We start from the raw sequence: 26052 nt of genomic DNA on the forward strand, positions 1-26052 counted from the left end.
TGAATCATTAAGAAATCATTGCATGTGCATTTCTACATGACCAAAAACGCTTTAGTTTCGCCGGGTGATGGGCAGGGATTTTCCTTTTTGGACGTTCTGGAATAGAGAGCAGAATTCAATACTTTCTCAAATTAAATCAAGGTCGTCCAGGCCCTGAACCAACCCAGACCATAACAACAAGCCCCATGTTTGACTTTTAAGATGTCCTTCTGGCTCTGTGGAGAGAAATCATGTAATCTGGAAATTGTCATCTTGATTTATGTTTTCCTTGGTGAAGCACTTAGCCCCAAATTGCCTGCTGATCTGCATATTGGTGTCTGACTGTTTGAGTGCGATTGATGAATGTAGCTCTAGTGTAAAGTGCTTTAGTGGTCAGCATAACTACAAAAGTTCAATATAAATTCAGTCCGTTTACCATTTCATTAATGTTTAAGCCCTATGTTAGAAGTAATAGGATGCTTTAAAACTCTCCTCTGGATGCCATTTTCCCCATCATCTTTCTTATGAATAATGAGCCCTAATCTCAGCTGAGGGAAGGGAATGTTGATGTTCTGTTGCAGGAGTTATGATATGCCGGTGATTTATGAGAAGGTTCACCATTGGTCCATGTTTTCTGTGGTTTCCAAACTGATGCATGTCATTGATTTTCTCACCCGTTCTTCAATTTCTTCAGATTGGAGGAGAATGTGGCTATTTAAGACATTTTGCCGACTTCGTGTTGTCAGAATGGTTCTATTTAAGTTACTTCTTTTTTTATTTTTCCACAGGACTACGTGTAATCAGTTCTGGGTTCTGTTGGTGGAATTGGACCAAAATAATGTTCCCTTTTTTGGGTCTTGTGCAAATTTTGTTAATGTAAGTTCCTGGTTGTAAATTGAATATATGACTCTACAGTTAATTGTATTTAGCCTAAAGTGACATTCTTCCATGTTGTCTTCCATGTTTTTTGTTTTAATAAAAATGTTAAAATTTTTATTTATAGAAAAATTGTATAATTTTTTTTTAGAAAAATGTCTTAGTCTTAGTGGTGTAAATCATGTGGTATAAGAATAATGGAAGCATTCCTACAGCTAAATATGGGTTGTAGCTAAGCTATGCTAAAGTAAACTAAGCTGAGCTAAACTTAAGTTAGCTGAGCTAAGCTAAACTCAGCTAAATCATTAATCTGGCACACAGTTATTAAACCAAACTGATTAAAACATTTGCCACTTTATGCTGTACATTGTATTTACCGCACTCCTGTTACCATTTGAGCTAACACATCACAGGATAAGAAAATGTGTGAAATAAATACATAAAGTAGAACAGTGAAGTATTTTTAAAAATGTCAAAACAGACTAATTAAGGTAACAATGCACCTAACTGCATGTAGTGAGAGAGCTTTCTTCTCACTGATCCTTTTGGATTATCTGCTGTTAAAGCAGCTTATGGAACTTGTTGGACTCCAGGTTAAACAGATGACTTAAGGCCACTGCCTCCACCTCAACAAAATCAGCTCCAACAACAAAACAAAAAAAAAATTAGTTTCTTGATGGGCAACAGTGTCAAAAAATTCCCACTCGTGTCTGCCGGCACACATCCGACACCTGTCCCCCCTATCCAGACACGCACACAGTCCCTCTTGGCATGATCTGTCACACTGATTATGCCGTAACCAAGGGGACGTGGTGAAGTGATCCTACGCTCTGCGGACATGTTTACGAGGAGGAGACGAGCTGAATTTGTCCATTTATGTAAACATCTGCGCCAGGAAATGAAGGAAAGACGCGCACACCTGCAGCAATCATGTCACTAGAAAAAAACCTTCCCTCTCGAAACGCTCCGGCAAACGTCTGGCTTCAGCTTAAACGCAGCCAAATCCAACTTATTTTTCAAAGTTCTGCGATAAAAATCAGAAGGCCTAATTAGAATATCTCTGCAGCTGCTCTAATCAGACTATTTCCACTGGGAACATGGAGGCCATTAAACCAGCATAATTGTATTTTATTTTTAGAGAGGTACATCATGCTACCTCATGCTGGATTGTCTGATGCCATGAAGGCAAGAACATGTCCCTTTTTTTTTAGGGACTCGGATATAAAACAAAGTAATTTCCCATTCATGGTGGTAAATCTGTTTCTTTTCCCTCTGCCTGTTTAGCAAAGATGATTAGGATTGGATGACAGTAAAGGACAATACAGCAGGTTGAATAGACTTTTCCTCCACAAAGTTTTAGGCTTGAGGGAATATCAGTTGACATATCTCGCACTATTTGTGTGTGAGTGCGTAAATTGATGTTCGTCTAGATTGTATCTAAGGTGTGATGTCATGCTACTGAGGAAAGCTATGAGATCTAGTGTAAAAAAGTGTAATTTGTCTTTTACATCACTTTGAAAGATTTCATGTTCCTCAAGCAATAGAAAACTTTTATTTCCACAGCTTTTAACGTTTTCATAGTCCTTAAACTTTTCCAGTCAGATTGCATGGACAACGCCCAATTTCAAGTCTTCTCATGGATTCTCAGCTTGATTTTTTTTTTCTGGACTTTGACTAGTCCATTCTAACACTTAAACCACTTCTAGATGAATGTTTTTGTCATTTTCCTGCCTATTTGTAAATGGTATAAATAATTACATACATATTGCAAAGGTATTTCTCCACAGCCGTCTGCCTAGCCACTCTGTCCCTGCTAAAGAAAAGCATCCCCACATAATGATTCTGCCAACACCATGTTTCACCATGAGGATGTTGTGTTCAGTGTAACATCAGACCAGAGCAGCTACTTCCACATATCTGCTGTGTTCCCCCTGTGTAAAAACTTGAAATTAGTCCCATTCTGACTTTCTTTCGGCTTTGAAATTTTTTTTCCACTCTTTTTTTTTTTTTTTTTTTGAAGGAGCTTGAGGGAGTGCCGGCCTGATTGTTTTTCTGGTAACAGATTGTCCCATTAGAGCAGTGAATCTCCTTAGCTTCTCTGGCATTAAATATGGGCCTCTTGATTGCTCCTTTTCTTGGCAGCCTCTCCGGTTAGGTGGACAGTCATGTTTGACAGGTTTCTTGTGTGCCATTATCTTTCTGTTTTGTGTTCATCAGTGTTCATGACACAGTTCATTCTCTAATGTTTTCCAAGAAACCTCTAAGGTTAGCCAGGTCATTGCCTTCCTACGCAACCTGCTCGGCCCTGCTCCCCCTTTAGTGCTCTGTGTGGCATTTTCCCCAGTGAACTCAATTTCTCCGGTTGAAATTCTACCGGTGAACAGAAGCAGAAGTTGTGAACGAAGACGTCGATTTTCTGCGCTGTTTCAGAATTGTAGTCTGCCTGTAGTTATAGCAATGACAGGAGAGGAAGCGATCGAAGCCGTCCAGTCTGCGTTGGCCACTCTTCCAAATATTGAATAAATTTTTGCATCCTCTGCATTTTGACTCTGCACTTCTCTCTTTGCTGTTGGAGATGGTTGTTCACAGCGCAGGTAACTTCCGGTAAGCTTCATAGCGTCGTACTGGTGCATTACATACGCCATCTCTAAACATTAGCGATTGGGTGAAATTTAAAACTTCAACAGAGTCCACACCTCCAGGAAGCAATCGTTTCTCATTAGCCAAGAGTTTAGACGCTCTGAATGAAGCAAAGTGTAGAACAAGGGGCTGGTTTTTACCAGTCCACTCTAAGGTCTTCACAGTTATATTCATACTAAGACTTTATTTAGTGACATCAGAATGAAGACTGGGGAAACTTTTGAAACTATAAATCATTGTCTTTCCACTTCACAATTACGTTCACCATTGTGTTGGTCAGATAAATTTCCACTAAGATCCATTGAAGTTTGTGGGTGTATCATCATGACCAGATGTGACGCGTTCAAGAGGTACAAAAGCTTTTGTAAAGCACTGTGATTCTTTCCTCCAGTTGTGTTTATTACATTTAAAGAAAGCCATGCTGCAAATAGGAAAGTAAAAGAAGTTCTACGAGTATGACAGCTTGGCTTATAATTGCTAATACGTATGGTTTTTACCATACATATTGTCTACGTATGGCGTTTGCCCCAAATGCCATACGTTTGGGGCATGTCTTTAGTTTTTAGTTTTACAATTGCTCTCAGAGAACGACAGAACCCTCCATGTCACCTCTTAACAAGCTCAGACTTAATATAGAGTGTCCAGCGAATCATGATTCGGGCAATATTTACACAAAAAGATTAGCTTTGCACAAACTGGCCCACACTGAAAACCATCTATGCCTCAAAGATTCAACTGTTTTGCCCACACAGAGCTGCCAAGGGAAGGGCCTCGGCCCGCTAACTCTGGACCGTACGCGAGGATGACTCTCGGCCGGCTCTCCTACACAGATGGTTACAGCATTCTGTCATCCCACTGTCTCCTTAACGTCCTGAACATGCAGATGTGGCGTTGTTTGACGGAAGCAGCTTTCCGTGTCACTTTTATGTCAGACGACCACTCAGGACGCGCCGTTGCTGCCTCCCACTATGTTTGTGCTCATGTTCATGAGCCCTTGCGGTATAAAGGAAATCAATCCGTTTTCACACTCCTCTCCTCATATGAGGCGCTGCTTCTCTTTTACTCATGCTTCATGCTGGGAGACAGCAGACATCGGGTTATGGTGGGCCACTGGAATAAAACGCTGATCATAATACCCTGAGAGGAAAGACCACAACAGGCTCCTGGAACCTCAAACCAAGTTTCACATCTACACTATTGCTTTTATCAAACACAGCAGCAGCAATGTCCAGTTTTAATCCTCTTTTCTCTGTGTGGAAGCCTTATCGTCTGAGAAGTGTATCCATGACAACTGAGTACTAAATAATCTGTATTCAACTTCACTTCATGTCAGTTTGAGCCTAAGTCTGGAAATAAAAAAGGTTTGCGTGATATTATGACATTACACGTCCCATTTAGAGCAACAGGTGTTGATGTGCAGAAACAAAGCATCTGTTTTCCAGCCTTCTTTCAACAACGGGAGGAGCATTATCTGTTTTTTTAATACAAAAGCTTGTTGGAAATATGGTTCCGATGTCCTCTACTGATCAATCCATTTTCTTTTTCTTTTTCAGACCCAGAGGGGAGTCTAGACTTACCAGCAGCGCAGATACTGGACAGGCCAACCACTGCTCACAAGCCCAAGACAGAAAAACTTAGCCCAGCTGTTACATTTAAGCAACTGATTAATGCAGTTGTTTGTTCTTGTACAACAGAATCCAAGAAACTATTTTTCTCAGGCATCAGTGCAACGCTGCAAAAGGAAAAAATAGGAAAATCTTACCAAAAATGTTGTTGTTTAGTTTCTAGTGCAAATATCTTAGTACACTTGAAAAACTAACTTGTGACTTTTAAGCAAAAAATAGGAGCCTGTTTTAAGTCAATAATTTCTTGGTATGTAGTTTTTATTTAAAAAAAGAAGACGTTTTTTTTAACGTATTTGTTAAAACTGTCAATATGTTGTGACAGTATGTTATAAGACAGAATATCTGTGAAAAAAATCAAACACCTCCTTTCTGTGCTACTATTGCCGTCTGAAGAAATGCACCGCTATCGGTCAAAAATAACCAATCAAAGCCAGGAGGAAGTTCTTAGCGTTGTCAGTCATACTCCAGTTTGCAGGGCCCAATGTGCTAATGGCGGAGAAACAACTTACTCTCCAGAAAAACCATTTATCCACTCATTGGTGGCTATGCTAACTAGCCTCTGCATTCATGACAAGCTCTGCTGACGGGATGAAGCTATACCGCAGCACAGAGCAGTATGTGCACAAGTATGATTGACAGCACCAAGATCCTCCTGTGACCAAGCTGTGTATTTCTGTGTAAGTCAGATTATGTCACTTATAGCTAGCACTTTCTCATCAATATTAAGGAATTATTGACTGTGGATTCAACAAGAGACTGTGTTTTTGTAGGACATGGATACTGATGACTGATTATCTGGCATCACTGACAGTGTTGTTACCTGCATATTTATTGTTTTCCACTGGTTCATTCTGGCCCTGTGTTTTTATGTCTGCACCAGGAGACCTTTAAAACACACAGTGTCCACTACTGAAGGTTGTTCTGAACGGGAACACTTGGCAGGTATTAACATCTCAAAGAGAGTGCACAGTTAAACACAAAAACAAAAAAAAAAAACATATGTGGAAAGTGGAAATAGGCCATCTTTTATGATCATGGTTACTTATCATTTTTCAAATACTCCATTCTTACCATCTCTCTGGATCCTGCAGCTAAGAAACTACATTAAGAGCTAATTAGTGGGTCTGATGAATGCAATTGAGCCCATTTGAGGGAGGAAAGTGCTTCTTTCTTCCCGGGTGCCACTCAATTTTCATTCATATTGTAATCATGGATGATTATGGATGATGAAGCTTTTATGCTATGTTTTATATATATATATATATATATATATATATATATATATATATGTATATCTTGGTATTTTCACATACAGTTTATTGGTGTACTTCTGACTGTTTCAGTAGATTCCTGTTTCTTTTCGCGCTCCTCTAATTAAATATGCCACGCCTACTTTGGCTGAATGGTTTTTGACATTTAACAAGCAATCAATCAATCAATCAATCAAATTTTATTTGTGTAGCACATTTCAGCAGCAAGGCATTTCAAAGTGCTTTACATCGTATCAAACACAGAAACACAAAGCAACATAGAGTCAACAATCAAAACACGGCATGAAGTCAGGTGCCATCAATAAATTTGTAATTGATTACATTTCAAATACAATCCTAGACAGGTGGGTTTTTAGTCGAGTTTGCATCCATAAAAGGTTTACCGGTTCCACTCCTACTGTGTTATATGGAACAAAATACCTACTGCTATTTTTATTCCCACTCACGCTCACAATCACACAGTTTAAAACGATGTAAACAGCATTTTAATGGGCTTCTGGCAAACAGCAAATAAATGTTTTTAAAAGGGCGGTAGGCTATTATGTATTTTCCAGGCACCTGATGCCATTTTATGGCTCAATCAATTAACTATGTCACCTTCAATTGTTATAAAAAATGCTGACTTAAAGGAAATTTGAATTTGATGTCGTAATTTAATACCTTGAAATTGGACCTCTGTCTCTTTAAGAAGCTCCTGCTCTTTCTGAAACTCCGCCTTCAGCTAATCGTCACAACAATGAAAGAATCAAGCAACACTCCAGGTATGTTTTTGGCGTGGGAATAACATAATAGCAGAATGTAAAGCTCAAAAAGGTCAATTTTACAAAATATTTCCCCTTTAAAATCAAATGTCTAATTACATATATTTTTTCAGAGTTATTCATTTATTAATTAAATATCTCTGAGGGCAACATAACTTACCTGATTCAGAAATCCATTCCTGACTGCCAGTGTCTGAGTCAGTGTTTCTGACAGGAATACTCCCTACACAATTGTCTTTATTTTGTCTCTTTCACACGCACAGCTTGAGTCCCTGTTCATGAGACGGTGGGCTTCTGGTTCTGACATTACATACATGGTATAAAGTCCACTGACACATCCACCTATCTAGGTATTTGAGACAAATTATGCTTTCTGTGTTTGCCGGCACACCTGCTAAAGATTTACAAGGATAAAATGTGTAGCTGCAGTGGGATCTCTACATGAATAGATTTTTAAAATGTCAAAAATTGTCAATTTGAGTACATTTGATTAATAATTAAAATAAATATGATAAGAAACAAGAAAATCTAAACTTTTTTTTAAATTTTTCCAAAAAAAAACCTTTTTTATCTAAACAGATTTAAGACAGTGTCAATAACTTTTTTGAGTTGAAAAGCGGCCATAAAGCTTCGGTTCAGAAATGTCAGAAGACCGAAGGGATTTTTGCAATGCCAAAATATTGTTTTGTCTCAAAGTGAAGCTGCAGACTAAGAACTACAGTACCCAGCAAGCTCTGCCGAATATAAATAGTAACTGAATGGGCGTTCCCGTGGTGACATGTGGAGGAGGTAAGAAGAGGATTGTTGCCGAGGACGCATTGAGCTGTCGGAGATAACGCCGCTCATGCGACTCTTGCCTACCTGGAGTTTCACTGCCATGGACTTAACCGAGGACAGCGCTGTGGAAATTATCCCGTGCTGACCCACTTCTCGCGTTTTTCTCTCGTTGTCCTCTGACGCCTTCTCTCATTCCTGCCAGGTATGAACTCCTTCTCTGTGTGTGTAGTTTTCCAGCTCGCGCATTGTTCATATTTTTTTTTTTCCCACAGAGATGACAGCATCCCTGTCGAGGAAGTAGCCCACGCGCTCATTTGTTTCTGTCGCTGGCTGCTGCTCGTGCGCTAAAACGGCATAAAAAAAATTAGCCGAGGGAAAAATGTACTCTGGCTTATGTTTATGTTTACCTGTCCGCGGTTTAACGTTATTCCCAGGCGCTTAAATGCACTCACGTTTACGTAGTTTTGTACGTAACAGAATGCAAAGTTTATATGTGTGTAGGAAGTTCAGTGGGCCGTCGGGATATGGGTTAATGTGACCTTTACCGTAAGACGTGCAGTTTCTGTTAACTGTTTACATGTTTTACGTGCTTTTAGTTTATTATATTGTGTAATGTGTCAGAGTTCTGTTTATTAACACAAAGCTATTCGTAATTTTAAATTGAAGCCGAGTTATTTTTGACCAAAGAGCACTGTTTAAATGAAACAGAATATTTTACCTGCATAACTACTGCTGGCTGTATGCTCGAAGCTTTCTGAGTGGTGACCCAAATTTAGGATGAACTGGTTTCACGCAGATGACAATAACACAGTTCACACAGAAAGTAGTTTTCTATTTCCCAGCTGTACTCCTGTAAGGGCTAATTTCTAACCCTCGAAGCTATTTTTGCTGGGTGTCAAACCTGACTGAGCAGTTTACTTCGTTTTAGCTTGAGGGTTTTAATGAAGCCTCTACCACTTTGTTCCTCCTCTTTTAGTTATTACTCTGTGAACGATGTCCAGTGCCTGTTTTAATACCTTGCAGCTTGTTTAAAAGCAAAGTAGATCTACCCTGTAGAGTTTCCAGCAGGTGGGTGTAAAATATATTTACTATGTCCCATTTTTGTTGCCTTGACCACTGTTTTGAATATAGTAGATGCCACGGAGAAACAAAATACAAAAACATTTTCAGTAAAATTATTTTAACTAATGTAGAATTAATTCTGACTCAAAACAGCTGCTGTCTGAATTGTATATTTAGCTAAATTTTAGAAATGGTTTTAGCTTCTGATACCAAATTTGGGTTTTCTTGGGGGCGGGGGGGATTTCCATAAATTGTAAATTTATGGAAATCATTAATGTCTCCATAATTTTTTTTTTTCTAATGGCTGCAGTAGTGTTTTTAAAAATCACTCAGAAATTCAAGGGATGCATCAAAACGTGTCTATACCTGCATTTGCATTTTACTAAAAAGGCATCAGAGGTGCTATTTGTTGTTGTGTTTTTGAAGAAAAAAGTGTGGAACTATTCAGTTTAATGCGTTAAATGAACATGGGGTTAGGGGGAGTCATTCAGTCAAGAGTGTCTTGTCCTGGAAGATTGATTTGGTACATCAATATGTAATTATCATTATTTATTATTTCATGAGTGCTTGAAATAAATAAATAGTTTGTAAGTAATTGCACTCTTCACTGTACATTTAACATTTCTGATTTATTATTATTATTTTTTTTGTAGGTGAATTAACCCAGAGAGACCATGTCAGACAAAATGTCCAGTTTCCTCCATATAGGGGACATTTGTTCCCTGTATGCGGAGGGCTCCACCAGTGGATTTATCAGCACTCTGGGGTAAGAGCTTTCATTCACACATCACTACATCCACTTTCCACTTCCTTCATTTCACAAAGTACCTGTAAGGATTCCTCCAAAGATAAAACCTTAGGCAGTGTTGTGCACTGTCCATAGTAAAGCAACCACAGTGACACACGATGCGAGTAATAACACAAATACATTTTCATCTTTTTTCTGCGCTTGAATTACGTTTTGGTTAGCGACAGCTTCTCTTAACCAAAGAATTCACTCTAACCATTAAGTTAGTGTGCTTAAAATTCTGGTTATTTAAAATTATGTTGCAATTCTTCTTTGTAATGCCTCTTTTTCTTATTTTTGAGATTCGAGATTGGCTTGTTGCTGTGTTCCTTTTCGTCCCTTAGATTACTCTGTGTCTGAGCGGCATTTAGGTAGGTAGTTGGCATCTCCCCTCCGCCCTAATTGTAGGCGCAGAGTTAAAAGTGCGTCTCATTATATGAAAATAGAACAAACTGTGTCATGCAATTACCGGTCAGAAGTAGCAACAAGGAGGAAGAGGGGAAGAGTGTGATTTCCAATATCTCTAGTTTCTTTCTTACTTCTTATCCAAATTTTTTTTGTCTCTAAAGTGCATTCTGCATCTATATTGTCCTCCTTCACCTTCTTAAGGAAAGACAGGCAGTCTGTTTTGTTTTTTTTCTTCCTGCTGTGTAGCAATTTTATTTGCCACTCAGAAGTGGCCGTGCCGTGGCCCTGTTGTTTGCAAGACCTCAGAAGCCACGCTCTTTCACAGTTTGGCGCTTTACATCAACCGCCATAGCAACAAACGTGTTCACAGCTTTGATGAGCGCTAACAAGACATCTCTCATTTGTTAAATTTACGTCCTCTGCTCTCGTGCTTGTGATCACCCACTGCTGCTGCGCCGTGTGTTTAAAGAGGAAAGCATGAAGGGCGTAGCTAAAAATAGCAGCATTGTTTCTGTATTCAATTTTGCTTGTGCTGTCAGAACTCTGAATGTGACCCCTGACAGACACCTGGATCCACCTGGTGCACTCCTGGCGGCCTAAGCTTTGATGCAGAAAGCAGAAGCAGCATTCTCCTTGACACAGGATAACAGGGAGTCTTGAAACACCTGTTCCCTTTTGGACCTTGGCCCATTATTGCATCATTTTGATCACACACAATGGATCCATTTGTTGATGATACGTAAATTCTTTCAGCATTACAGAAGTGGTCAATGGTCAATGGGTTGCAAAAGGATGCAGCTTTTTGGAGTATCCTTAAAAATTCTTTTAATTGTATTTATCTACTAACTTATATAAAACAATTATTACGTCATGCTAAAATGTAGTTTAACAGTAAGCATTTTGCCACGTACAGTTCAAACCAAATATTTACATATAACGCATTAAAGTCTGGACTCTTGGCTACTGAGAAAAGATTGCTTCATGGAGGTGTGGATGCTGTTTAAGTTTAAAATTTTTCCCAGTAGCTAATGTTTGGCCATGACACATGTAATGCAGTGAGAAGAAAGTGCAGAGCCAAGCCAAATGGCTGTTGAAGCGAATTTAATATTTGGATTGCTAAACTACAAAAAGGCGCAGAAAATCAAGGTCATCGTTCGTAACTTCTCCTTCCGTTCGTGGATTCGACCGGTCGAAATTCTACCGGAGAAATTCAACTCAATGGAAAAATCCCAGACAGAGCACTGAAGGGAGGTGAGACTCGAGCAGAATTGCATCAGAAGGCAATGGCCAGGCTCGGTTGGTTAGCTTTGTAAAAAATATCCTGACAAGATCCGTCCTTCCATCCATCTGTTGTCTTTCAGTTATCCAAGATGGGGTCGTGGAAAACATATCCATCCCAGAATCTAAGAAAAATACCTTGTACAGACCCTGCACTGACATGGGCTCAAAGGCCTCTCAGAGAGGAAGAAGGCATGTACTCTCGGACAAAGACCAAAAGTTCTGTGGGGTGTTAAAATGGGTTGACCGTAATGACCATCATTACATCGGTAGGAAAAAAAGAGGGAATCTTGCAAGCAGTCATCCTGACTGAAGTACTCAGGGCGCTGCAACATGCTATAATGAATGTTTTGGTTCAGGATAGACTGGTAGAGTCCAGAAAACGGATGATGATGGCATCATGAGGACAGAACATTACCTTGACATATTAAAACAAAATTTCAAGTCACCACATGGCCAACACAAAATACAATCGTCTGTAAACTTAACTCTTACTCCTGCTATGTTTTTATCCTACATTAACAGTCATTTGATCTGAAGTCCTACTAAAGATACCATGTTTACACTCATTTTGTCTATGACTCATGAGTATTTAGATTTGTAACTTATTTCAATGACGTTCCAGTTAATTGTGGGTGTACAAAACCTTCTGGAGTTCTGTGCTGCTTCACTTTGTTACTTGTAAGTGGCCTGGTCAGAGGTGGATCCCATGACAAAGACCAAACTTTATTGTAAAGTTTGTAAAGTGCAAAAAACACTTGGTTTTTTTAGGGAAAATCCAGATATCTGATATTCAAAAACATTCAAAAATAATCCAAACATTCTATAAAACTATTTTGGGAGCCGTCCACAGAGTCATAGACTGATTGTTAAAAGTCGGCTATACAAAATTCAGCCGCTCCTGGCAGGTGTGGCTGACAGTCTATGACAATGCATTAACACAAATTAGCAGGCCAATACCTGGAATCGGATCAGAACATCCCTACTTAGAAAAACAGCACAACACGGGGAGGTAGTTGCTAAGTAAGTAACTTTGGTGGGGAAAAAAGGCTTGGTTTTAAGGTTGGGCATTTATTGCATCGTTTATGATTTATCGTGATAAAATTCTTGTCAATCACCTTTTTATTCAACTGTAGCTGCGTTTCCATCACAAATGTAACTTGTTGATATTCTGCTAATGTCGAAAAAGCACAATTTCGCAATTGCGGTGTTTCCACGAAATAAGCACAATTAAAATCACACTTGAAAAAGTTTGTTCACATGATAAGTCATTGAAAAACATGCTGCGTCATCATCCTTCAACTACTTCCTGTCGTCTTCTTCTTCGTGGTTTGCGCCACTGACAACATCTGGTTGTTGATCATGCAACTCGTGTGATGTGAAAAAAGTTCTTCCATTGCAGTTTTGCTAAGTAAACCAACTTCAATACAGCCAAAAAAAAAACAAAAACATCTCAATATAGTGTAGGATCAATGACTAACATTGTGGTGCAAGACAACAATTGCTCCAGTTTCTGCATGTTCATATGGATTTGCCTGTCAGCAGAACCTGTAAGACAGGAAGAGGCCTCACCATAGGCGTTCAGGATGCCTGAAGGATAAACTCGTCTCCATTGGAAAAACTTTGATGTCTGGAACCAACTGAACCTTGGAGACTACTCAGAGTTATGTAGCAGCAACAGGAGATTGTGCAGCTAAGCACGAAAATTATTAATTTATTCAGATTTATATGTAAAATAATTTTCATTCAACAGAAACACTAGTTTTTGATAGAAAGTGAGACACACCTCCTAGGGGAAAAAAGTAGTGTCAGCTTTGCTTTTAATATATGTTTTATTAGAAAATTACATTAAAAAAATTCTTCATAGAAATAGATTTTTTATTTGGAATTTCAGGAATCTAAGCCTTCTTATATTTGCTGATCATTTTTTTTGGATGATTTCACTGGAATTTTGTTATGAAATATCAGTGAAATCATTATCCTTCCAAAATGCCCCTACTGCTTCCAGCCAGAAGAAACATGCTGGGTAAAATTAAAATATTACATTAAACTTGCGCATGCCTGAGATATGACTAATTTTAGGCCTCAACTAAAGAAGTAATTTGAACACATAACCAAATTAGGTTTTATATACATGTATAGTTGATAGATTCGAAACACTTTCCTGCATCCTGCTTGCTGATAAGTTAATTTTTTATTTTTAAAGTGATTAAATCTGGCTTTCTATGCCCAGTGTGGTGGCAATTAAATACTGTATAAATACGTAAAAGATAGACAGAAATTAGTTTTTGAGTTTGTCCTTTGTAAATATTTCCATTTGTGATGATGAGTCGGCAGTAAAGGATTTGAAAAGTAAAATTTAATTGGATCATAACATTAAATGTTTAATACAGCTCAGCAGCAGTTGTCTTGCATTTTTTCATTTTTCAGTCCTTACTTGGTTTCTTTTGGAAAAGGAACTAGACTGAAAACAACCCTTTGATGAAGCTGTCCTGAAACGTTGTGGTTTCAGGACATATTAAAAGATTAACTGTCAAAATTAAAACCTGAACCTGACTAAAGACAATTACAATTCTTACATTAAATAGAATCCATTTCACTTAAGTAGAAAAGCAACCAGCTGTGAATGTGAGCTCTCTTCATGAATTAATTCACATGGATTTGAATGGGGACATATATATATTTATATTGATGTTATATTTATTCTACAGTGAGCCGGCATTTAGTTGAACCTGTCGAACGTTATTCTGCATCATAAAAACTGTTTAGTCATTCTGATTGTGACCTACGTGTTCCCATGCATTAAAAGCTGAATGTGTCGGCGCTCGTTTTATGAACCTGTCACATTCACTGTAAATGTCAGGCACTTAAAACACAAATTGCCAGTGGTAAATTTATTTTTCCAGTAATCTATCCGGTGCTGTTGACTGATGCAGCCTCTGAACTTCAAGAGTACAAATAAAAGTGCCATAAATATAAATCTTAATGATTAGAGATCATTCAGTCTCTAAAATTTAAAAGTGTACAAGGAAAAACTCTACTTTTCCACTAACATGGTGATTAAATTATGAGCTGTTAGTGAGTCTGTTTTTAATTTCTGGGGAGCTTTGCAACAATTATGATGCCATTATCAATATAATTGCGTTAAGTTGGGTGTGTCTTCATTGGATTTGACAGCATCATTACCCAACAGTCATGTGATATCTCTGTGGTTCTCAGATGCACAATTCTGTGCGGTTTCCAATAAGGAAGAGAGAAACTAATAGAATCCATCTCAACATTTGGTTTGGTCACTTAATGGGTTTTGAGTTGCCTTCTTTCTTTTTTTGGAGCTAGGAGAAAAGCAGGAAAAAAAGGATGTTATACATATTGTTACTTCACAGAATAGTTTACCCACCTAAGCCTGATAAATTTTCTGTTCACTTTTGTTGGTGAATTTTGATTTGCTTTTTTTTTTCCAGTTAATGCATCATGATTAAAATATAGTCCTCATAAAGCACAGCTGTAGAAGCTCAAAACCTTTCCTAACAAATAACATTCATGCAGCAAAAATAATGTGCATCCCATCTCATTTGTAAAGGAAGTAATGCTAATTTAGAATAGACTAGAGACTTTGTTGTCACATAGAGAATGAAATGAAGCGCCATCAGCCAGTGCAACATGCATGTGATTAAAAAAAAAAAAAGAAAATCTGCTGGGAAAAAAAACAATACAGAAATCCATATGATACATGCACTGATTTATTAAAAATAAGTAGACTTTAATGTTGTGTATGCTCTATGTCTTTGCCAGGTTTAAAGAAACCCAGCATTTTATACAATCTTGCCAGAGTGGCTGGGCGATACGGCTTAAAAGTAAAATCTGATATATATTTTCTTGTTTGAGTTCTGATTTTAATCAATTTTTTTCCTCACATTTTTTCTTAAAAAAAAAAAAAAGTACAAATGACAGATAATATCTTTAAAAACTCTTTTATCTCAGTCACTCTTTTTGTGAGTTGACCTCGGTTCAAAGCCAAAATAAATAGAAGCTGTAAAACACGTTTGTCAAATAAAGGTAGTTCTTAGATGGGGTAACAAAACCAAAATATTTGATTTAATCAAGAAAATTTTTAAATGTGTTGCCCATTGGACGTGCTGTGGTGGTCGCAGGTTCGATTCCCGGCCTGGCTACCTTTGCTTCATGTCTTCCCCTTCTCTCATTACCCACTTTCCTGGCAATAAACTATCAAATAAAGGCCACTAGAGTCAATAAAACCTTTAAAAATAAAAAAAATGTGTTGCCCAGCTCTACTTGCAGATTTCAGTGCCACTGAAACTAAACAAAGTAACACCAAGCAGATTCTGATTTCTAGCTCTTCAACTACCCCGACCAGAAGAGACGTGTAGAAATAGACTTTGAGGATCCTCTGGGGTCGTAGCGATGTATTCTTTTGGCTTCTGTGTTTTGTCCTTCTGAATTGGTCCTCAGACTGGTGCTTTGGGAATTTGGCCAGGAAACTATTTCAGACTCCTGTCATATTATTTGACCCATTTCTTAGCAACTTTTGCATAACTTTAATGTGGTGCTGATATTGCGTAAATAATAATTCAATTCTTGCAGTGTTGCGGTCTATCGCTAATATTTGGTTATTGAAAAACATAAAAAGTGGTTAAAAGGTATTTTTAGCTTTATACCCTCACTCATTTTGAACTTGGAAAATATGCTCACATTAATATCTGTGTCTTCAGGCTTGTGGACGACCGCTGTGTCGTACAACCAGATGCAGGGGACCTCAACAACCCACCCAAGAAATTCAGAGGTAAGGACAATTCATGTCTGAGTTTTTCATTGTTTAAGATTTACTGCCAGTTTTGTTTGCTCTATGATGACATTTGTTTGGTTTTTTTTGTTGTTTGTTTTAAAGGCATTCTGACGGATTTTATTTTCTTGTTTCTTTTCTTTTAGTTTTAGACTCATGCTGTTTTAAAAACGGACAAAGCAATCATTTAGAAACTCCACAAAAAGTATCCCTTTCACATTAGGACCGCTTAGATTTTTCAGGACGGCTTGAGTTCTCCGATAACCTCAGACGTGTTTAGAGCTGAAAAGCTGCATTGATCGATTCATGCTGGTTCGATAGTTATAGACCTTAAACCTCACATTCATGCTGTGAAGGTCCAGTATAACCTTTAGACCTTTGTTTTGTCAGAAAGCAGTCAGGCCCACTCTTAGTGTTTTTTTCATTTTGAAACCATAGTGACTTTCTAAAGGCTGTAATGTGATATTACCTGGTTTGAGATCTCCTGCCTTCAAATATATTGCTTGGATTAGAAGGGAAAGATTTGCTTTATACCTGCTTAGTTTATTAGAGAACCTCCTAAAAGTGTGTGGGTCATCCACAATAAAGTACTGTGTATGTATGCTCATAACTGCACTCAGTTTTCATTGTTTTTATTTATTGTAAACTGAGCATTACTCTCTTTTGAGAGGGTTATGAGGGGAAATGAAGTGTTGATTTGCACCAAAGTTAAAGTTTTTTCTATTTCTTTAAAGCACTATAGTTTCTCCTTGGCATATTAAAGATGAAGCAAATACTCATCTACTTTGTCCTTCTGCAAATTTCTGAGATTAAAAATTCATTTGCAACACACAGAATCAAGTTGAATATATCAATAAGAAACAGAAACATTTACTCTAACATTTGTCATTAAATGTCAACATATTTAACTGACTTGCATCATTAAATGTACCAAATTAATGATGTAAGTCATTAATTACATTACAGACATATTGAACATGGTTATGAATGATTTCTGAAAGGATAAAGGAAATGTCAAAATGTTGGCTTTAAGTTTATTCCTATTCTGTCAGAATATTTGCTATCAGTAATCTAATCTTTATTGTTTTAGGGGCATCGTAATCTGGTGATTGGCCATGTTTTTTTCCCATCAATCGGTACCAATATGTTCCTTTCTGCTTATTCACCAGACATGTTTCAAAACTATCTGTGAAAGTTGAATAACTCTAAATGTAAAATTCGTTGGCAACTGATTTGGCTAATTATTTTTCATTCACTCCATAATTATATACTTTTTCTGTTTTAAAATGTATATGATTAGGACAGAGAAAGTGGACTTTGGGGCACTATCTCTGCTCATACATCTGCTGACTTTAACGAAGTCTCATCTTGCTGTTTTCATGTGGTTTGATGAAGTGCAAGGATAGCATTAGCATGTTTACTGTGTTTTGTTTTAAATACACCTCATTGGTATGGTGAATATGGTTTGGTTGTGTAAAATTTTCTGATTTGGTTAGAATGTCATAAACATAGTGACTAATATTCCAGCTGTGGTTTTGCTCTTTCTCCAACACCTGGGGGTATCTGTGGATATCTGAGTGCAGCTGACCGCAGATTACATTGACACAGACAGACTGGCATTAACTACAGTCAATAATGCCTTTTTTCCCCAAACATTATTGTAATCTGTGTAAAGTGCTTTAATTCTATTGGGGCAAACCCAGATTTCACAAACAAAATAAAGTCGTGATTGTTATGAATTAGCCATATTGCAACAGGAAGTGTTGTAAGCTGAGCTTCGTCTGGGACTTTGGTCATTTAGAAGCGGTTTGATGGGGAACCAAATACAATACATCTGATAATATAGACATTATTTATGTTTTATGTTAATGAATTTGGAAAGAAGAGATATTGAACTCGGCTCAGAGGAATATTTGCTAAAGCTTTATTGACGAAATTATTTATTGTTTCATGAACTCTTTGACTAGTGATGAATTGGCAACTAAATTTAATTTAAAAAAACCAAGTTTGAGTAAAGTAATAAAGTTTACTTTAGGTGGCTAATAGAAGCTGTGGTCTCGAGACGGACCAATACTTGACGGGAACTCTAAATGTGGCTCTCCTTATTTTTCTGATGCTTTTAGATGTTTCACATTTTAAATTGACTGAAGTTAGTTGTTTATTGTGGTCTGGTTGTGGTTTCTAACATGGTTATTTTCTGCTGCTCAGTGGTTGACGAGCACAGAGTGGCTGCTCATCGGAAGAAAGGCTTTTAGCTCACATGGATTTTTCCAGGAACTGAGACGGCTTCATCCTGCGTATCGGAGAGAAACACAAATCCTTCCCAGATTTCAGCTCTAATTTTGACCAATTCTGCACCAGAAAGTTTTTAACAAAATTATTATAATTTTTTTTAGATTCTTTAACTAAAGTTTAACTGAACGTGTGAGGATGGAGTCTCCGCCCCAGCAGGCTAGTGCCTGAATAATTTAGCCTGGTGTGCTACATGGCAATCAGAAGGTAGCCTGTTTTTATGGGGCAGCAAATCTAAACACAGTTGCACAGTCGAGTCGTGTGAAGTCAGTAATGTTTAAATAGAGGACAACAAAAAAACTTGTTTAATTTTAAACGATTTCAAACAAGTTAACCTGTTTTTAAGTAGGTTACTACAGCAACTACTTCTTGTCAACGGTCTTGAATGTCCTGGTCAAATTAGGCAAGGCAAGTTTCATTGCAAAGCACCTTTAATACACAAGACAATTTAAAGTGATTTACAGCAGATCAAAGGAAAGGCAAAAAAAAAACCAACAACACTATTTTGACTAAAGTTGTGTTCATGCTAAATGCATAACCTCCACAATGTGACACTAAATTAAACAGTGTAATTCAATAAACAATTGTAATATCTTTCCAATTTTATTTGAAACATGTTTGAGACTATGTGTTTAAGAGAGATTCATTCACGCTTGATACGTTTGGAAGAATACTTTAACAGACAAGACAAAAGTGGAGCTCTTTAGAAGGCGAGGAATCCTAAAAGACTAATTTCCAGAGATGCTCATTAGGTTTAGGAGGTAATTAGTTTTTCATAGCACTACAAAGTCAGATTTATTATGTAAATGAAAAGTTTATTTCAGTAACTGTTCACTAATGACTTGCTGTTTAAAGTAACACCACTCATGAGTGTTTTCAGATCTTTGTTTCATTGAAATATGATTTCTGTTTACGGCTCATAAAAACACATTTCAGATTATAACATTACATCAGACCAACAAGCAAAACAATTTCTATTTTGAAGTGGTACTAGTCTCATCACAACAAATATTCTAACTCCTTCGATAGCGTGTGCTGTGTAAGTTCATATCTGCTGGTCTCTATTGTTCATTAGACATTTTAAAGAATTTTTTGTTTTACTTGCATTTCAATGTGTTTCTGTAAGCACAAATTATTTAGCATCTTGTACTGTCGCTTTAAATGGTAAATGTAGCATTAAGAAATGTTTTGTCTTATAAACACTTCAGGAATTTGACACAATTTTTCCGATTCCATCCTGTGGAGATACATCTGTGAGCGATTAGTTAGGACTGGTCACTTGGTCACTACCTGGTCGCCGTTTCACAAGGCCTCTTCTTCCTAGTTAAAGATGCAGAGAAGTGACCTGCTCGCTTCTAACTGAGCTATTCAAATGATATTCAAAAGTGTGGTTTATCGCTACACTGCTGTAACTGCAGAGGCACACTGACTGAATTTCTCACTGTGTTGACCTACGGCACGCTTTAGTTACTGCATCATAGTACACATAATAATAATTCATGTTTTGCAAATGTTGATCCTTGTCGCCAAATTGGTTTTCGGAAAAGCAGCTCGTTTACCTCAGCATTGTGAAATAATTGTTAATCCGTCCACAAAAAAGCCCCATTGTGTCAGCCACCAGAGTTAATCAGAAGCGTTGTAACCGGCCTGCAGCCTAACCTCTTTGTGGAGTATTAACAGCACTTGAACGTTATATAAAAAGTCAGTTCTGCAGGGAGCGAAGTTCTTAATCTAGCTTGTCTCTGATTTGGGGGGCTAATGGATGAAATGATCAGTTCATGTTTTGTACATGCAGGTTGTATTTATTCTCAAAAGTACACAATAAACTGGGTATGAAATCAAACCATCCACATTATGAGCACAGTTCCTGTGCAGAAATATCACGGTTTCATAGCGTCATTGCAAAGATCAAGAAATGGAAAGAAATGTGAACTCTGAGAACATGCAGACTTGGGTGTTAATTGAAGACTGAATCGCAAGCAGAGAGCATAACTGCTCGCAACACATTTGAGGGTATTTTTGAATTTATTTCATAAAGGACCGGGCATATTAATTAACATGAGTACATTAAAACAACCATGTAAATATGCTAGATTTAGCCACAAAAGCTAATTTCTATCGGTAGTCCTCTGGCAGGTTGATGGTAAAAAGAAAAGAATATTGAAAATATTGTAATTCTGCTTCTTCATTCTGTGTTTGAAAGATCCCTATTAGATGCAAAAGGCAATCCACAAGTTTCCTAATACCTAATGAGAAAATCACAACATGGTTAACTTTTAAAACTCATTGACCAGTTCATGTTCTAAACCCCCTTTTTGTTATTGCTGCACCTGTATGTTGCAATAACGAAAAGGAAACTGGGATGTAAAGCAAAAAGTGTATAAAGTGTTCACACCGAGGGCTGACAGTCTTTATTATTGATAGCTGATATCCATCGCTGCCTTATCTTTCCTCATTAAAAGTTGTGAATGACAAGTTCGGTTTGTCTCCTTGTCTGTTTTTGGCAGTCGATCGCACAGCATCCTATGACAATTTTTAAGGTGAAATTGACTAAATAAAAGCGATATTAGGCTATAGGTGTCTGCTCTTTGACAGGCTTTAAAGGAGCACATGGGTTGTTTTTACATCCGTCGTGGCGGAGCGGGCAGAGGTCTGAAGCGGTGACGTCACGTGCGAAGGGTCAATAATATCTTTGGGGTTGATCCACCACTGGACTGTAATTGTTTTTTCTATTTTTTTTTCTATTTTTATTAAGCAAATTTATTTTTGAAATGTCAAATTCTGCAATTGTGGAAATGCAGCTTTTGATGACAATGAGGTTGAAAGTCCAACAGGTGTTTTATCTTTAGTAGCTCTGTTGTGTGAAGATTTTTGCAGATGCATACTGTCTACATTTTGCAATTAACTTTTTAGTAAATACCTTTCTTCTGTAGTAGTAAGCCACGGTATTTTTCTGCGTTTAATAGCCATTATTGCCCATTTGCAGCGGACAAATGTTCTCCCAGTGCCCCGATTTCTTTTTTTGGGTCTTTGCCCTCCTCTTTCCTGCCCTGCTTCCTCCTCTCCAGGCTGTATGATGGGTAATCCCCTCGACACTCTTTGCTTGCTTTTCTGAGTACGGTAGCCCAAATGCGTATTTTTATCTCTGTTATTTCTCAGTGGAGTTCTAGTTGACACTTGGAATGCAGTAGTTCATAATAAATATTTGAACGGATGAGTCAGTCTATCATTTTACAACTGACAAAGTTTTTTTTCTAGTTGTATCTTGTATATTTATCAAATCCGATCCAAATCAAGTTTGTGTTTAGGACAGACTGAGCAGAGTAAGTCACCCAAACATCTCCCTCTCTCCTTTGGAGCGGACACTGATGTTATAACGTGTTTGAAACCTTTCCCAAAAGAGTGAGGTGGGTGTCTTTTTATCAGAGGCACAAACCAGCCCAGTTTGCTCCTGTGTAAGGAGCAGAGCACTTTCTATATTCTCTGCTCCTTAAAATAGCTGTGAACCTCACGCTGTCCATAAGACTGAATCCCCATTTCAGTCAGAGTTTTTCTTTTATGTTGTGCACATCAGGACTGGGCAATAAATTGATTTTATCAATTAACTAAATTTTCTGGTTTTGAACATTTAATTCTCTGAAAAATCTGGATTATTGTTTTTTTTCTCCATTTGAGTTTCCATAGTTCAGATTGTCAACCCTCCAATGAGCTACCATCTGGTTTGACAAACATGTTTTACAGCTTCTTTTTTTATCCCTCTCCAACTTTCAACTCAGGTCAACTCTGAAAGATTGATTTCTTTTTTTAGACTATTTTCTGTCATTTGTCATTTTTTTAAGGAAAACAAATTAATTGTAAATCAATTGTCAAGTCTGCATAGGAAACGGTTGGCATAAAAGAGCTTGTTTTTTGTGGCTCAGTACTCTATTGCATGTAATATGCCAGTTTCCTGCTAAACTTTATCTGAACTCATGAACAAGAAACTTCACCTCCACCACTTGACTCAGCAGCTCCCTCCAAACTTGGAGTCAGTTCTGTTTCATGGCTGACATTGGTGCGTCTTTATTTCCATCCCTCCAGTCACTATGCAGCATCAAAATCTGTCCTTACAGTTTAACAAAGACGTCTGGGCTGTAGTCAGGGCTACTGATTCTGATTTTTGCTGATACTGAATTAACAAAAAAAAAACTATAACTGACTCTATCAGTTGTTGTTATGTATAATGTATTGTGACATACAGTACATTTTAATGTTCCAATGTTCTTCTTTTTTGTGAAAAACATTGAACAATACCTGTGAAACAATCCAGGCTTATTCGAACTGCTCATGAGGTTGGGCGGGTCCGTCAGTCTGCCCTCTCTCATGCCAGATGGAAATTGATTTAACTTGATTTAACTTATTGTTATCTTTGAATAAAATATTTTCAGAAGATTATATTCCATTAATGCAAGTCTAGGTTTGTTTGTTTTTTTTCCTTGCATGGCCAACATTTATTCTTCAAACCTGCTGCTGGTGAAACAGAATTCCTGCCATTTCTTCATTCTCGTAACTCTCGTCTGTGAATCCCCACATATCCTTAAAGTTTTGTTATGAGCGAGACCGAGTAGAGGCCGCTTCTGAAAACGACTATTTTTAGTCTCAGTGTACCACTTTCCCCAAACTTGGCTGCGTTTGCCGAGGTCAGGACGCTGGGCATGAGTGCAGACTCTTACGATAAATTATGAAACGTGTGTCTTTCTGTTTGTGCTTTTAGACTGCCTTTTCAAGCTGTGTCCAATGAACAGATACTCGGCACAGAAACAGTTCTGGAAAGCGGCAAAGCCCGGCGGCAACAGCACAACGGACACGGTCCTGCTCAATAAACTTCACGTAAGATCTATTTCCATCCTCACAAACCATAATTGCAGTGTAACTACATGGGCGATTTCCGACAGTGCGTGTTTGTGATTCACTCCGTGTGCTCTGTCGTGACCTTCCAGCACGCCGCAGACCTCGAGAAGAAGCAGAATGAGTCTGAAAACCGCAAGCTGCTGGGAACAGTCATCCAGTATGGAAATGTGATTCAGGTGCGCTGCGGCCGACGAGATAAGGGGCTTTGCTGAAATGAACTGCGGCGCTGTGCGGCACGCTTATAGGATGCTGAGCGCTTGATAAAACTGACCAATAATCTGAAGAGTTTTAAATAATTGCCACAGAACAAAGAAGTCCTATAGGGTCACCGTTAAAAGGTCTTTTCCTTCGCTCAATGCTCATGAAGGTTTTGCATTCATGTGCGTTTATCTGAGAAACTTGCTGTGTAATGTGCATAAGGGAGATAGTGTGGGATGTCCTGGCTGCACATACCTTATATAATTCAACTGCTGCTTGGGAAATATACACTTAGAAGCTTGTTAGGCGAAAACCAGCTGTGACTAAAGTTCCCAAAGTAACCCCTTGAATTGTCAGTCTTGCATGACCTAAAAAAAAAAAAACGACAACATCAAGCATCTCTGCTGTAAAGTTCATTTAAGTTGTCTCGATGGCCTCTGTTGCACCAGTTTTTCCACATTTTTCTCAAGCTGTGTAACATTTTTCACGTCTCTCGCCAGAGAAAGAGAGATTGAGTGGTCACGTCTCCTGTAACCGTATGACTTGTTGTGCCAACAGTTGCTGCACCTGAAAAGCAATAAATACCTGACGGTGAACAAGCGGCTACCTGCGCTGCTGGAGAAGAATGCCATGAGAGTGACTCTGGACTCGGCAGGGAACGAGGGATCCTGGTTCTACATCCAGCCGTTCTACAAGCTGAGATCCCTGGGAGACAGTGTGGGTAGCGCCGGGTGTGGGATTCCAGTTAATTATGCCCAGCAGAAGGAATCTAGCGTGTATTTTTAGACTTTACACGAAAACAGAAGTCACATGCACTCGCCACATCTGAGCCTCCAGTTCAGGCTCGACGCCGTTTGTTTTGAAATGTTCAACTTGTCAAGAATGAGGAACTGCAGATAAACAATGATCTGTTCGTGAAAGCGAGTCTGTCTGGTTGGATCAGAAGCACTGTGTATCCAAAGTCTTTTCCGGTGTGTTTTTACAAGCTCAGATGAAAAGCTGGACGATGACGGGCTCTCGAGGCATCAAGATGAAGAACATAATTGATACAGAGCAAAGAAACTAGGCTGGTTTCACTAAAAACACTGTGAAAATACAAAAAGAAAATGGTTGTTTTAGTGAAATAATCTGCCAGTGGTTATTAGAACTTTTTCATCTATATTAAAGAATTATATTCTTACAATTATGACTTAAAACATTCCCATAATTACTAAAAAGCTACTTGTAAATTAGCTTTGTCTTATTTCAAATGTACTAAAATATTTTCACTAGAAACTAGACCAAAAAAAACCACACTTGGTAAGAGTTTGCGTTGTCGCAGCGTACAGTAAAACAGAATCTATTAATTACATCTCTCTTAATATCTATGCTGCTATAATCCGATGTACTGACCTGCGGTTTGATCCAGAGAGAGCTGCAGGAAATGAGACGCAGTGTGAGAATTCATTTCGAGTGCAGCCAATTTCCTCTGTGCTTGAAAAAAAGGAAACCACAGGCTGTAGATACGGATCCATTGAAGTTATGCTCATGTTGTCAACTTACAAACACAAAATGCAATGTATTTCATTGGGATTTGATATGATGGACCAACAGAAAACAGACCAAAATTGTGAAGTGTAAAGAAAAGGATACATAAGATGTTTGTTTTCAGATACCATAAGACTTTTTCTTTGTAACAGGTCAAAACACACAGAGGAGACTCCAAACATGTGGGAGAAAGGTTCCCATTTGAGGGACAAATGGGAAAATAACATATATGCAAAATATGACCCAATACTGGAAAAGCCATTGTAGTTGAAAATATCTGAATATAAAGCAGCGGTTCCCCCAAAACTCCTCTTATAAAGTCCTTTTCCAGTCAAAGTAGAAACTGAAGTCTAAGCAAGGATGTTTAGCAAAACTTGAAATTTGATAATCACAGGCATCCAGGTGGAAACTGAGGTGTCTTTGATTAAAAATGGATAATATGTACAAAATTAGAGTAATTTTCCAAGATAGTTGCATCTTTAACTGCAGCGATACTGGTTAGACATACAAAAGGTTTGGTTCATGGTTTAAATTTTAAAAACTATACATCACTTTCATTTCTTTCCCCAGTTATATGCCACGTTATGTTGGTCTGCTATATAAAATATGAAAGTATGTTAAAGTTTGTGATGGCAACACAAACTCATTAGATGTGAGAAAGTCTCTGGTATGAATGAAAATGGCAGCTAGACACTTAGCTTAGCACACCTGTTCTGAGTTTGTCAAGATTTTCTTTTTTTTCTTGAAGCAGAAAACACACCCATTTTGTCTAGAGTGCTTATAAAAGCAACAAGTTATAAAAGAAAATAAATGGAGTTTTCTTGGTAATAGCTTATATAAAGCTACATTTGCATAATGCTTTTTGAGGGGAAGTCGGAGT

At 37.9% G+C, this 26052-nt stretch overlaps 1 long non-coding RNA gene and 1 pseudogene across 1 annotated transcript; both read left to right on the forward strand.

The window, feature by feature from the left end:
• The first annotated feature begins 228 nt into the window (after positions 1-228).
• Positions 229-5235, forward strand: LOC116711150 (uncharacterized). The gene is made up of 2 exons (XR_004337171.1): positions 229-855; positions 5049-5235. It is a non-coding gene; the product is annotated as an uncharacterized LOC116711150 (long non-coding RNA).
• Positions 5236-7927: 2692 nt separating this feature from the next.
• The window catches only part of LOC116711194 (inositol 1,4,5-trisphosphate receptor type 1-like), a 112809-nt pseudogene continuing 94684 nt past the window's right edge, over positions 7928-26052 (forward strand).

The sequence above is a fragment of the Xiphophorus hellerii genome, chromosome 20 (genome assembly GCF_003331165.1).
Source record: "Xiphophorus hellerii strain 12219 chromosome 20, Xiphophorus_hellerii-4.1, whole genome shotgun sequence".
In the NCBI taxonomy this organism is placed as follows: Eukaryota; Metazoa; Chordata; class Actinopteri; order Cyprinodontiformes; family Poeciliidae; genus Xiphophorus; species Xiphophorus hellerii.